A 12,041-nucleotide genomic window follows, 5' to 3' on the forward strand; every position below is an offset into this window, starting at 1 on the left:
GCAAATATCTTTTCCCATTCCGTTGGTTGCCTTTTAGTTTTGTTGGTTGTTTCCTTTGCTGTGCAGAAGCTTTTTATCTTCATAAGGTCCCAGTAATTCACTTTTGCTTTTAATTCCCTTGCCTTTGGGGATGTGTCAAGTAAGAGATTGCTACGGCTGAGGTCAGAGAGGTCTTTTCCTGCTTTCTCCTCTAAGGTTTTGATGGTTTCCTGTCTCACATTCAGGTCCTTTATCCCTTTTGAGTTTATTTTTGTGAATGGTGTGAGAAAGTGGTCTAGTTTCAACCTTCTGCATGTTGCTGTCCAGTTCTCCCAGCACCATTTGTTAAAGAGACTGTCTTTTTTCCATTGGATGTTCTTTCCTGCTTTGTCAAAGATGAGTTGGCCATACGTTTGTGGGTCTAGTTCTGGGGTTTCTATTCTATTCCATTGGTCTATGTGTCTGTTTTTGTGCCAATACCATGCTGTCTTGATGATGACAGCTTTGTAGTAGAGGCTAAAGTCTGGGATTGTGATGCCTCCTGCTTTGGTCTTCTTCTTCAAAATTACTTTGGCTATTCGGGGCCTTTTGTGGTTCCATATGAATTTTAGGATTGCTTGTTCTAGTTTCGAGAAGAATGCTGGTGCAATTTTGATTGGGATTGCATTGAATGTGTAGATAGCTTTGGGTAGTATTGACATTTTGACAATATTTATTCTTCCAATCCATGAGCAGGGAATGTCTTTCCATTTCTTTAAATCGTCTTCAATTACCTTCATAAGCTTTCTATAGTTTTCAGCATACAGATCCTTTACATCTTTGGTTAGATTTATTCCTAGGTATTTTATGCTTCTTGGTGCAATTGTGAATGGGATCAGTTTCTTTATTTGTCTTTCTGTTGCTTCATTGTTAGTGTATAAGAATGCAACTGATTTCTGTACATTGATTTTGTATCCTGCAACTTTGCTGAATTCATGTATCAGTTCTAGCAGACTTTTAGTGGAGTCAATCGGATTTTCCATGTATAATATCATGTCATCTGCAAAAAGCGAAAGCTTGACTTCATCTTTGCCAATTTGGATGCCTTGGATTTCCTTTTGTTGTCTGATTGCTGATGCTAGAACTTCCAGCACTATGTTAAACAACAGCAGTGAGAATGTGCATTCCTGTCGTGTTCCTGTACTCAGGGAAAAAGCTCTCAGTTTTTCCCCGTTGAGGATGATGTTAGCTGTGGGCTTTTCATAAATGGCTTTTATGATCTTTAAGTATGTTCCTTCTATCCTGACTTTCTCGAGGGTTTTTATTAAGAAAGGGTGCTGGATTTTGTCAAAGGCCTTTTCCGCATCGATTGACAGGATCATATGGTTTTTCTCTTTTTTTTTGTTAATGTGATGAATCACGTTTATTGATTTGCGAATGTTGAACCAGCCCTGCATCCCAGGAATGAATCCCACTTGATCATGGTGAATAATTCTTTTTATATGCCGTTGAATTCGATTTGCTAGTATCTTATTGAGAATTTTTGCATCCATATTCATCAGGGATATTGGCCTGTAGTTCTCTTTTTTTACTGGGTCTCTGTCTGGTTTAGGAATCAAAGTAATACTGGCTTCATAGAATGAGTCTGGAAGTTTTCCTTCCCTTTCTATTTCTTGGAATAGCTTGAGAAGGATAGGTATTATCTCTGCTTTAAACGTCTGGTAGAACTCCCCTGGGAAGCCATCTGGTCCTGGACTCTTACTTGTTGGGAGATTTTTGATGACTGATTCAATTTCTTCGCTGGTTATTGGTCTGTTCAAGCTTTCTATTTCCTCCTGATTGAGTTTTGGAAGGGTGTGGGTATTTACGAATTTGTCCATTTCTTCCAGGTTGTCCAATTTGTTGGCATATAATTTTTCATAGTATTCCCTGATAATTGTTTGTATCTCCGAGGGATTGGTTGTAATAATTCCATTTTCATTCATGATTTTATCTATTTGGGTCATCTCCCTTTTCTTTTTGAGAAGCCTGGCTAGAGGTTTGTCAATTTTGTTTATTTTTTCAAAAAACCAACTCTTGGTTTCATTGATCTGCTCTACAGTTTTTTAGATTCTATATTGTTTATTTCTGCTCTGATCTTTATTATTTCTCTTCTTCTGCTGGGTTTAGGCTGCCTTTGCTGTTCTGCTTCTATTTCCTTTAGGTGTGCTGTTAGATTTTGTATTTGGGATTTTTCTTGTTTCTTGAGATAGGCCTGGATTGCAATGTCTTTTCCTCTCAGGACTGCCTTCGCTGCGTCCCAAAGCGTTTGGATTGTTGTATTTTCATTTTCGTTTGTTTCCATATATTTTTTAATTTCTTCTCTAATTGCCTGGTTGACCCACTCATTCGTTAGTAGGGTGTTCTTTAACCTCCATGCTTTTGGAGGTTTTCCAGACATTTTTCTGTGGTTGATTTCAAGCTTCATAGCATTGTGGTCTGAAAGTATGCATGGTATGATTTCAATTCTTGTAAACTTATGAAGGGCTGTTTTGTGACCCAGTATGTGATCTATCTTGGAGAATGTTCCATGTGCACTTGAGAAGAAAGTATATTCTGTTGCTTTGGGATGCAGAGTTCTAAATAGATCTGTCATGTCCATCTGATCCAATGTCTCATTCAGGGCCCTTGTTTCTTTATTGACCGTGTGTCTAGATGATCTATCCATTTCTGTAAGTGGGGTGTTAAAGTCCCCTGCAATTACCAAATTCTTCTCAATAAGGTTGCTTATATTTATGAGTAATTGTTTTATGTATTTGGGCGCTCTGGTATTCGGCGCATAGACATTTATAATTGTTAGCTCTTCCTGATGGATAGACCCTGTCACTATTATATAATGTCCTTCTTCATCTCTTGTTACAGCCTTTAATTTAAAGTCTAGTTTGTCTGATATAAGTATGGCTACTCCAGCTTTCTTTTGGCTTCCAGTAGCATGATAAATAGTTCTCCATCCCCTCACTCTCAATCTAAAGGTGTCCTCAGGTCGAAAATGAGTCTCTTGTAGAGAGCAAATAGATGGGTCTTGTTTTTTTATCCATTCTGATACCCTATGTCTTTTGGTTGGCGCATTTAATCCATTCACATTCAGTGTTATTATAGAAAGATGTGGGTTTAGAGTCATTGTGATGTCTGTATGTTTTATGCTTGTAGTGATGTCTCTGGTACTTTGTCTCATAGGGTCCCCCTTAGGATCTCTTGTAGGGCTGGTTTAGTGGTGACAAATTCCTTCAGTTTTTGTTTGTTTGGGAAGACCTTTATCTCACCTTCTATTCTAAATGACAGACTTGCTGGATAAAGGATTCTCGGCTGCATATTTTTTCTGTCTAGCACACTGAAAATCTCGTGCCAATTCTTTCTGGCCTGCCAAGTGTCAAAAGAGAGGTCAGTCACGAGTCTTCTAGGTCTCCCTTTATATGTGAGGGCACGTTTACCCCTTGCTGCTTTCAGAATTTTCTCTTTATCCTTGTATTTTGCCAGTTTAACTATGATATGTCGTGCAGAAGATCGATTCAAGTTACGTCTGAAGGGAGTTCTCTGTGCCTCTTGGATTTCGATGCCTTTTTCCTTCCCCACTTCGGGGAAGTTCTCAGCTATTATTTCTTCAAGTACCCCTCAGCACCTTTCCCTCTCTCTTCCTCCTCTGGGATACCAATTATGCGTATATTATTTCTTTTTAGTGTATCACTGAGTTCTCTAATTTTCCCCTCATACTCCTGGATTTTTTTATCTCTCTTTTTCTCAGCTTCCTCTTTTTCCATAACTTTATCTTCTAGTTCACCTATTCTCCTCTGCCTCTTCAGTCCGAGCCGTGGTGGTTTCCATTTTGTTATGCATTTCATTTAAAGCGTTTTTCAGCTCCTCGTGACTGTTCCTTAGTCCCTTGATCTCTGTAGCAAGAGATTCTCTGCTGTCAGCTATACTGTTTTCAAGCCCAGCGATTAATTTTATGACTATTATTCTAAATTCACTTTCTGTTATATTATTTAAATCCTTTTTGATCAGCTCATTAGCTGTTGTTATTTCCTGGAGATTCTTCTGAGGGGAATTCTTCCGCTTGCTCATTTTGGATAGTCCCTGGCGTGGTGAGGACCTGCAGGGCACTTCCCCTGTGCTGTGGTGTATAACTGGAGTTGGTGGGCGGAGCCGCAGTCAGACCTGATGTCTGCCCCCAGCCCACCGCTGGGGCCACAGTCAGACTGGTGCGTGCCTTCTCTTCCCCTCTCCTAGGGGCGGGATTCACTGTGGGGTGGGGTGGCCTGTCTGGGCTACTTGCACACTGCCGGGCTTGTGATGCAGGGGATCTGGCGTCTTAGTTGGGGTGGGTAGGCAAGGTGCACAGGGGCAGGAGGGGCAGGCTTAGCTTGCTTCTCCTTAGGTGATCCACTTCAGGAGGGGCCCTGTGGCAGCAGGAGGGAGTCAGATCCGCTGCCGGAGGTTTGGCTCCGCAGAAGCGCAGAGTTGGGTGTTTGCGCGGAGCGAGCAAGTTCCCTGGCAGGAACTGGTTCTCTTTGGGATTTTGGCTGGGGGATGGGCGGGGGAGATGGCGCTGGCGAGCGCCTTTGTTCCCCACCAAACTGAGCTCTGTTATCCGGGGGCTCAGCAGCTCTCCTTCCCTTTGTCCTCCAGCCTTCCTGCTTTCTGAGCAGAGCTGTTAACTTATGACCTCCCAGCCGCTAAGTCGCGCTTGCTGTCAGAACACAGTCCGTCAGGCCCCTCCGCTTTTTGCAAGCCAGACTCGGGGGCTCTGCTTGGCCGGCGAGCCTCCCCTCCACCCCGGCTCCCTCCCAGCAGTCTGTGGAGCGCGCACCGCCTCGCCGTCCTTCCTACCCTCTTCCGTGGGCCTCTCGTCTGCGCTTGGCTCCGGCGACTCCGTTCTGCTAATCCTCTGGTGGTTTTCTGGGTTATTTAGGCAGGTGTAGGTGGAATCAAAGTGATCAGCAGGACGCGCGGTGAGCCCAGCGTCCTCCTACGCCGCCATCTTCTAAATCTATTCTCAGTTTTTAAGAGTCTCTTGTGGTTTGCCTCCTTCCCTCTCTGTAACTTTTTTTTTTCCCCTTCCCCTCCTCCATGGTCTTCTATTAAGTTTCTCAGGATCTACATAGGAGTGAAAACATATGGTATATGTCTTTCTCTGTATGACTTATTTCACTTAGCATAACACTCTCCAGTTCCATCTACGTTGCTACAAAAGGCCATATTTCATTCTTTCTCATTGCCAAGTAGTATTCCATTGTGTATATAAACCACAATTTCTTGATCCATTCATCAGTTGATGGACATTTAGGCTCTTTCCATCATTTTGCTATTGTTGAAAGTGCTGCTATAAACACTGGTGTACAAGTGCCCCTATGCATCAGCACTCCTGTATCCCTTGGGTAAATTCCTAGCAGTGCTATTGCTGGGTCATAGGGTAGATCCATTTTTAAGTTTTTGAGGAACCTCCACACTGTTTTCCAGAGCAGCTGCAGCCTGATTCATTTTTTAATACGTGTGGATGTGCATAATGTTTTTCCTGTTAAGTTTAAAAGTTTACTTATTTATTTATTTATTTATTTATTTATTTATTTATTTATTTATTTATTGAGAGAGAGAGAGAGAGAGAGAGAGAGAGAGAGAGAGAGAGAATATCCCAAGCAGGCTCCACAGGGCTTGAACCCATGAACCCTGAGATCATGACCTGAGCTGAAATTAGGAGTTGGGTGCTTAACCAGCTGAGTCACCCAGGTGCCCCTCATGTTAATTTTATGCCATATGGAGATAGAGTGACCAATAATATCCCCCTCAGGTACCTTTTCTTGTGCAACTTTCTAGTTAGGAGTGGAAGGGGACTGTCACAGGGGGAATAAATACATAAAGTATTTTCCACAATAAAGAAGTAGACAACTAAGGGAATTTCAGATCAAGGAAAATGCTCTGTAGAAAATAAAATCATGACCATGTGAGAGAGGCTTACCATGGATGCAATTTTGTAATGAATGATCAGAGAAATCTCTGAAAAGTTTACAAACATATTTGTCCTATCTTGTGTCCTATCTTGTAAATAATGCCTCAGCTCCCTAATATTCCCAAAGCATCTGCACCATCACCAGCGGTAACAATCAGGCAAGACTCAGGAAAATATTAATGATACCATTTTTGCCTATAACTTGTTAAGGAAATGATTGAAACTTCTCTGTTTTATATCAAAATATTCTTGTGAGAGAGTAGTCATAAAATCATGAAATTATATTACACAGAGAAAAAATCTTGGGAAACTCATGTGCTTTAGAAGACCTAATGAAGAAAGGCAATGACTCTGTCCATGAAAAGGGGGAAAAATGACTAAGAGAAAATAAGTGAAGAAAAATGGGAATCTCCAGCAAAAGTTTCCCTTCAAATCTGAATATATTGGAGAGTTTCTTGAACAGCCTATGTCTCTGAAGGAGAGCAAGCAGCTAAGCACTGTATTGTTTGGGTGTGTGGGATGGAAACAATAAAGATACTGAAGGCATAGCAATCTGAGGTGCAGCCAGCACCAAAGAGAAAAGGAGCATGCTTTGAGGTATGGCTGCAGGGTTATTCTGTTGGCCCACATTTCTTAGTACCATGTTAGACTTTATGGAAAATAAAAGGTCTCAAGTTCATAAAAAAAACAAAAGAATAAAGCATCGATTTTTGTGTGTTTGGTTAATCACTTTTACTGACTTACCATCATAGGAAAAACTCAGAATCTATAATTAGTCTTTGAAATTATTTGGTATTTGTTTTATTAAAAATTTTAAGTTAACTATACCTATTGCAATGGTAAACACACTTCATATATCTGCTATAGGGAAATTTATCAATCAGAAATATTGCCATATAACTAATTTCCTTGGGGGTTCAACAAGGATGCCAACAAGGATGCAGAAACTACACTTGGCTCTACAAAATACTGTGTCTATGAAAGAAGTGGCTATATCCCATACTTGTTTTTACACTAGATGTTATTTCAAGTAGCAAGTAGAGAGACATTTACAGAAGAGTTCTTTTACTGAAAAATAATAAAAGATTCAGAACCGTAGGCCATCTACTTCATGAAGACAGGGACGATGTCTACATTTTTTTTCCTGCTATGTCTACAAGACTTGGCACATAATAAGTAATTAATACACACTTGTTGAGTGAATGAATGTATCAAGGAATAAATGAATTGAAATAGGTATTGTTAACCAGTGGAAGAAAAGCCTGATAAAACTGTGGTATCTGCAGAGTTTGACCTGTGGGAGATTGTTAGATATATTATGTGTGCCCTTGAGAGGTTAATCTAGGAATAGTGGTTAATTTTTAGGCAAAGTTCAACCTAACGGAGAATGTGCTATTGTAATTGCTGGTTTAGTGCAGCTTCTGCTAATATATAGCCTTTCTGAATATGTGTCCATGTGTACTAGTTAACTCTCCAGGAGATTTTTTGTCCAAAAGTAGTGTTTTAATAAATGTTTGCATAAATTCCTATGTAAATCATTATTAGAACTGCTCAACTGTATGGAAATAGTGATCTTCTTGTCATTGTAGTTGTTCTAGAATTGCCCAAATGATTATGTAGCAAGAATGAAAGCATAAATAGAGGCTGGATTATATAACATGCAATATCTGTCTGTCTAAACTAACCTTGATCCTTTAGCACTACCTTAAATTAGAACATGTGGTTTTTTTGCACACGAACTACTTCTTTATCAAATTGTTAAAGAAATCTACCTTTCAAGAATTTATCCAAGGAGGTATGATTTCTTGATCTATGGTGAAGAGAGAGAGCTAAATACTCTGCTGCAGCCAAGTGGAGGAGGGAGTCATTGTTACACTGGAACTGAATCGCAGTCTTCTCCTTTATTCTTTCTAGATCACCTTCATCTTGACAGCAGTCTCATCACCTTGATTTCTAGATTCAGGTTTCTCAGGCCAATAATAGAATCCTCACTTGGGAGCATAACTTAATAAAAGGTTTTCCCTAAATGAGGTAATGTTGTGAGGCTTCTGCAGGAAATTCACCATGGGAGCAGGGCCATAATCAATAGAATTCATATTATTAAAAGTTCCATAAATGTTGATTTTAAAGATCATCTGGAAGCTAAGTGTTGCCCTGAGGTCCATATAGTATGTGTATATGGGAGCTATCATTTTGGACAAATCAGCAAGGCTGAAAGAGAGCTATAATGGTTGTGTCCTTGGTGTATGTCATCCTTTCAGGAGGGCTTTTTATTTGTGTGACAAAGTCACATTAATTGGATTTTTTCCTAGGTGGAAATATTTTAAAATTGGAAGACATCCCTACAGCAAGGTCTCCCTTTCTAGTCAGAAGAGATTCTCTGACTTAGAACAATCCCTGCTGATGATCCTTGATCTGCCTGGTAATGATTGTGTATCATTTGGACAATTGTAGGTAGCTGACTTTTCTTTTGAACTTCTGAATACACACATAAACAGGCACAAATGCAATATCAACTATTACCTTTTATTCTTAACCTAAATTTTTCTTGGATTTTGGAATACACTAAAGATAAAACTTTACACAATGCAATGAGTACAGAAAAATAGATCAGTAAAGAATAAAAATAGTTAAGGCATCAAAGTAGATTCTCTAAATAACACAGGTGCAATGGAACTTTCCAAGAAAGACTCTCATGAAACACTATGCTAAATATTATAAATAATATTACAGTTTTCTCTTTAGCAGAATGAGTCAGAGAAGTAATAACTGGTCAGTTTTATATATCTCTTTATTTTATGCAATAGTCATCACATTAAAGGTGTATTCTTCAGGTATTATATTATTTCCATACCACATAATAGTCAAGTGACATTCCAGGGTTAGTTATTCAGTGAGCTCTTGACTGAAACAAGAGTAGTGATTTTTAAGCTCTTTGGGTTCTAAAGCCACAGTGAATATATCCATTTTGGTAAAAATTCACTAGTTGCTTCTAAGAATTTTCAGATCCTTTCATTTTATCCTTTGACTCCTTGCTAAGGACCCTCTTTTACCTGAGTCATTTCCAAGTTCAGTGGTTGAGAGTAGTTGTTTCTTGGTCCAACCAATGCAATATTAAGAGTTTAGTGTAGAAAAAATAATTTAAAAAATGGAGTCAGAGAGGATTGGATTCAGATATATTGTGTATGTGTGTGGAGGCTATTTGCAAAATGAAATGTGAATGGCATCCTGAAAACATCTGTCAAGCTTATGCTCTTGTTCCAGAAGTTTTGGAAAGTAACTGTAGAATGAGAAATGAAGCATCCTTTTGCTGATATCTTGGGGTCAGCTTTCCTGCATGCAGCTCTGTGGGCCAGCTCTGGCCTTTGACGAAGCTTTCATCAAAGGCAAAGAGAAGGACAGCACATTAATTTTTCATAAAGCCAATTTTAGGGATCCTCTATGTTATGAAAGAATGTTCTTCCCGTGTTTGGTCAATGGTTTCTCCAATGGCAACCCCTAGTGAAATGTAAACATCTACTATAATCAAGGATAGATTTATTTTATCACATTACCCGTTTTAAATTCCAAGTTGTATAACATGAGAGATGTGTTATTTAGAATCTATGATTTTCAGTTTTATTATCTGTAAAATGAGGATGATAATAGTAGTATAGTTGACCCTTAAACAATATGGGTTTGGACTGCACGGGTCCATTTAAACCCATTTTTTTGAAAATGTTTATTTTATGTTTTTAATGTTTTTATTTATTTTTGAAGGAAAGAAAGAGAGCATGAGCAGGGGAGGAGCAGAGAGAGAGGGAGACACAGAATTCGAAGCAGGTTCCAGGCTCTAAGCTGTCAGCACAGAGCCTGATGCGGGGCTCAACCTCACAGACTGTGAGATCATGACCTGAGCCGAAGCCAGATGCTCAACTGACTGAGTCACCCAGGTGCCCCAAAAATGTTTATTTATTTTTGAGAGAGAAAAAGAGAGGCAGATAGAGAATCCCAAGCAGGTTCTCCGCTGTCAGCACAGAGTCTGACGAGGGGCTTGAACTCACCAACAGTGAGATCATGACCTGAGCCAAAATCAAAAATCAGATGCTTAACCAGCTGGGCCACTCAGGTGCCCCGGATTGTTTTTTTCTGCAAAAAGCCTTATTGTTTCCATGTGGTCTATGGCCTGAAAGACAGCTTCATGGTGATTTAAAAGCTGCCTAATGGCTACAGGCATAGGTTCAGGCAGAAGCTCTGACACCTGGGGGATGCCAGAGGGGCCCCTTAAGGGCTGCTGGGCTTTGGGGATTCCTAGGCAAGCTTGACAGTGAGCCTTTCGAAGATATACTCGCCAAGCCTAGGCTGGGGGGTCAGCAAGACTGCAGAGGTGTCAAGTGGTCCTAATCTTCTTGATTAGTTTCTCCTCCTCATCTAGGGAATTGTTCTCCCGGAAGTCACAGGGATGTGCGTCTGTACCAATGAAACCCAGTCGATACAGACCCAAAAGGGCCTGATTTAGGTTCTTTCCCATTACTATGGCAGCTTCTATGGAGTCCAGGGTTTTAATCCACTCATCTTGGGACACCTTCTGCACATCCTAGAAGAGGGCATGGCTATCAGGATGATTTTGCATCTTTAAGAGACTCTGGCACCCTTGCACTTCTCCCACCTCCAGAAAGATGTGACCCAGATCTCTGGACCCAATTGTTGTAGTAGAAATAAAATCCCAGAGAAAGGTAGGTGCAGGAAGTGTGAAGATGCATGTTGACTAGGGAGTTGACAGCAACTCCACCTCAGTGGAATAATTCTGAGGAATCTGGGAGGTCACAATTGATCAGCAATAGCAGCTAACCTCAAATAATGGTGCTTGCTGGTCCAGGAAGCAGAGGATGGCTGATATCATGGTTCCCAAGATTGCCACTGGAAAAGAGGTTATAGGGAGGTTGGAGGATAGAAGAAGGGGCATCCCTGCCGTCTGTTAGTTCTAAACACTGTTGAAGCAAGAGAAAGATCACCAGGCCACTGGGTGCATTGCATATAAGCTGAGTTTTTACAGTACAGTGCCATAAATGTATTTTCTTTTCCTTTGATTTTCTTAGTAGTATTTTCTTTTATCTAGCTTATTACATTATAAGAATACAGTATATAATGCATATAAAACATAAAAAATATGTGTTGATTGACTTTAATGTTACTGCTAAGGCTTCTGGTCAATCGTAGCCTGTTAGTAGTTAAGTTTCTGGGGAGTCCAAAGTTACACACAGATTTTCGACTGCATGAGAGGTCAGAATCTCTAATCCCCTCCAACATTGTTCAACTGTACCTTCTTAGGATTACTACATGGATTTTGTGGCACCATAACATGATCAGAATTTGGAAAAGGTCTTACTCTGTTCCTGGCTAACAATAAGGACTCAGAAATTGTAATTATTTCTATTAGCCTCCCCAGAATCTTTCTAGCACATGTGATTTCCTAGAATTTGAAAGGATTTAATTTTCTTCTCAAATAGCTCTTACTTTGTGTATCACTCTGATAACGTCCCATTTCTTGATTACCAAGAAGGGCTGGTTGGTTTGACCAGGGTATGGTTGGGGAGACTTAAGGACACTGGTTTGGTGTTAGAAGGCTGGAGTTACCATCCTAGCCTCATGATTTTCAAGCTCTATGTCTTGAGTGTCAGTTAACTTCTCTAAGCCTTAGATGCTTTCTGTAAAGTCCATAACCAGACCTACCTCAGTAGGCTTTCAAAATGACTAAATGAGGTGCCCCCCAAATGTTCCTAGTGTGTTTCCCATCACATGGTAGGTATTCATTACATGTTAGCCTGAATCAGGGGACAGAAGGAATTCCCCATATGTCATGCTTTCTATTTGATAATGGGGACACCTCTTTGAATAGTTAATAACTTCCCCTTTAAAACTTAAGGTACTTGTTATTTACTACCAATGTTGGTAATTTACTACCGATGTTAGTTATCTTAAGGTCTCGATTTTCTCTATAATTACATGTGAAACTAGAGTTAAACCCTGAGGGAGGGAGTGGTGAGGGTGTCAAGACCCTTCAAATACCACAGTCCCCTATGCAAGGGAAGAACATCTTTCCTTGGTGCAGAGGAGAGGT

At 40.2% G+C, this 12,041-nt stretch overlaps 1 pseudogene; it reads right to left on the reverse strand.

Moving 5' to 3' along the window:
* Nucleotides 1-10,231: 10,231 nt before the first annotated feature.
* On the reverse strand, nucleotides 10,232-10,751 carry LOC121037474 (ferritin light chain-like; annotated as a pseudogene).
* Between the last annotated feature and the right edge of the window lie 1,290 nt (nucleotides 10,752-12,041).

Source organism: Herpailurus yagouaroundi, unplaced genomic scaffold (genome assembly GCF_014898765.1).
Source record: "Herpailurus yagouaroundi ecotype Mexico unplaced genomic scaffold, PumYag 163, whole genome shotgun sequence".
NCBI classification, from domain to species: Eukaryota; Metazoa; Chordata; class Mammalia; order Carnivora; family Felidae; genus Herpailurus; species Herpailurus yagouaroundi.